The 2,587-nt window shown below is 42.8% G+C and overlaps 1 pseudogene; it reads right to left on the reverse strand.

Moving 5' to 3' along the window:
* Positions 1-823: 823 nt before the first annotated feature.
* Positions 824-1,387, reverse strand: LOC149177823 (cytochrome P450 78A4 pseudogene; annotated as a pseudogene).
* Between the last annotated feature and the right edge of the window lie 1,200 nt (positions 1,388-2,587).

Raw genomic sequence — 2,587 nt, forward strand, 5'->3', positions numbered from 1 at the left:
TCTAGGATTTATCGTATATCCCTCCATTCACCGGTCGAGGATTCCCATGCCTAACGAGGTCATACACAATTAGGCTTTACCATAACCCCACCTTCATCGATCTAGGGATTCATATGCCTTGTGTTTCTCCCTTGAGACCACCCCACTTAGTTTTTAAAACCATCCAGAAATCTAGCTCAACCAAAATAAGAGAACCCTATCACATCATGGATATCTGGAAATAGAAAATCAAGTTTGAAAACCACTGTCACACCTAGAAAAACCCATGCCAAAGATAGCAAGAGAACCAAAACACACATGCATGTGAAAAGTGGCAAGGAAACCATACATGCAACTCGATACCTGCAAGTAATCTCGCTCTTCCTTGCTTGATTTTTGCTTCCTGTTGCTTTCTTGTCTTTCCCTTGCCTTCCTTCCTCCAATGCTAGACTGCTCCAAGAATGCTCTAAGTGTCCAAGAGTATGAGAGAGTAGAGAGAATAGAGAGATATATCCAAAACTGAACTGAATAAAGGTTGTGAATTGATCCTCTGAAGCCTTTTTATCAATGAGACCTCTATTTTCTTCATTTTCCATTATTTTGTTTCATTTTCCTCCTCACATGCACCTTGTGACCTTACACCTTCCTTTTCTCCTAATTTCCCTTATTTTCATAAATAAAATGCTAATTAATGTCACTTTTCCTTTCCAAACCCTTTATCATCATGAGTAATTGACCATATATTCACCATGGTCATCGTGCCCACCATAACACACATTCTGTTGATGTTGACCTCTTCAGTTGAGAGCTACACCCACGATAACAGTGGTCCAGGTGGATGCATTCACAGTGCTTCCTTTACCACAGCTTGGAGGTATGGCAGCTTAGGGATATCTGAATCATTCACACTGCGGTTTTGCCCCACTACAACATCCAACTTTGTCTGAGCTTTCTTCTTGGCATCTGGATTCAGCAGCAGTTCTGCCATGGCCCACTCCATCAGCAGAGTTGTCGTGTCTGTGCCATGAAAAATCATCTCCTGCATACATAACATAACATAAATTAGAACCAAAATTATTTAATGCCCTCCCCATAGGCAAGCAAACTCACCTCATTATTCATATAAATATAAATTTCAGAGATTTCATGTTAGGTCAAATACAATACAGAGATCAGATTGCATGTTAAGTAAAGTAAAATACAGATATAAAAGTAGTGTGAAAATACGAACCGAGAGAACAGTGATCATATCCTCCTCATCCACCTTATCTTCTCCCTGAAATGACAGCAGAATGTCAAAAAAATTAGATTGATCACTGCTTTCCCTACCCCGCTCTGTATGTCGGTGCTCTTCGATGATACTTGTAACCAAATCTCTCACACGCGGCACCAGTGGCACAACGAGCATGGATTTGAAGAGGGTCCAACAGTCGTAGCCATGGTAGATGATCCACCCAATTGAAAGCTCCCAAGAGTTGGAACCCCTCATCCACCATCTCCTGCAACTTCTTCACTTCTTCACAAGTAGAAGTACATGACATATCGAACCTCCTTCCAAAGACGCTGCCCATGATATTGTTCAGCGTAGCTCCTTGCAGGTGTCGTTGAACCCTAACAACACCACTGGAATGACATTCCTTCCGAATATCAAGAAACATTCCAAGAGCATCAGCCTAGCAACTAAGCTCGTGAGCAGCGATTCTGCGGGGAGTGAAAAGATGCATAGAAGAAATTCTCCTGAGTAGCCTCCAGTAGTCCCCATTGGGTGCAAAGCCAATGGCCCACCCAAACAACAACTGTTGCGCAGATTGCTTGAGGGGTCTGTTGGCGAAATGAGGGAGCTGAGCAGCTCATGGGCCACTTCAGGATCCGATGTAATAACAGCGGGCGTGGAGCCTAAGATAAAGGGTTAATGCCATTATGATGAGCCAGATATTCGAGCTTGCAGTGAGCAAGTGATTAGAAAATTATCCTCGAGGACTTTCTAAATGCTCAAAAATGTAAGTCAAAGTATGCTTTTGGAAATAGTCTCATTTCATAGGTCTCTTCATTCTGAATCTAACACAATTTGAATGGGCAAAAACGGACTTCAGATGAAGAAGTTATTGTAAAAAGAAAATTGCCCAATGTCCTTAGAAAAGGAGGCATTTTCTTATTAAAATGGGACTTAAGGGGTCCTTAAGAAAATCACATCCCAAATGCAAAAGGAAGGCCTTTATGTGATATCGAAACAGACCCCGGGCCATTTACATGTGCGATCAGCGATAGCGATATCGGCGATCGGAGGAGCATAGCACCAAGACCCATGCCATTGTGACTTACGATATGCAATAGCGCGATCGGCGATCGACAATCGGGTAGCGCAATACTAAGGGGGCTGTTACATGTGACATATGCCGATGCGATGAACCGATAGCGATAGCACTGATAGAGTGATCGGTGATCGGTGAATCCATGATACAAGGGGCGTTACGAATTGCGACATGCGATTGGTGATTGGAGATCGGCACAAAGGAGCCATGCTAATGTAACGTGAGTTTGCGACATGTGATAAAGGCTGGACCCGATAAGGTTATGGACGTGATTACATAATATTTGAGTTCCAGTT

The sequence above is a fragment of the Pinus tabuliformis genome, chromosome 4_1, assembly GCF_031772625.1.
Source record: "Pinus tabuliformis cultivar Carrire ecotype Pingquan chromosome 4_1, CPIR1, whole genome shotgun sequence".
Lineage (NCBI taxonomy): Eukaryota > Viridiplantae > Streptophyta > Pinopsida > Pinales > Pinaceae > Pinus > Pinus tabuliformis.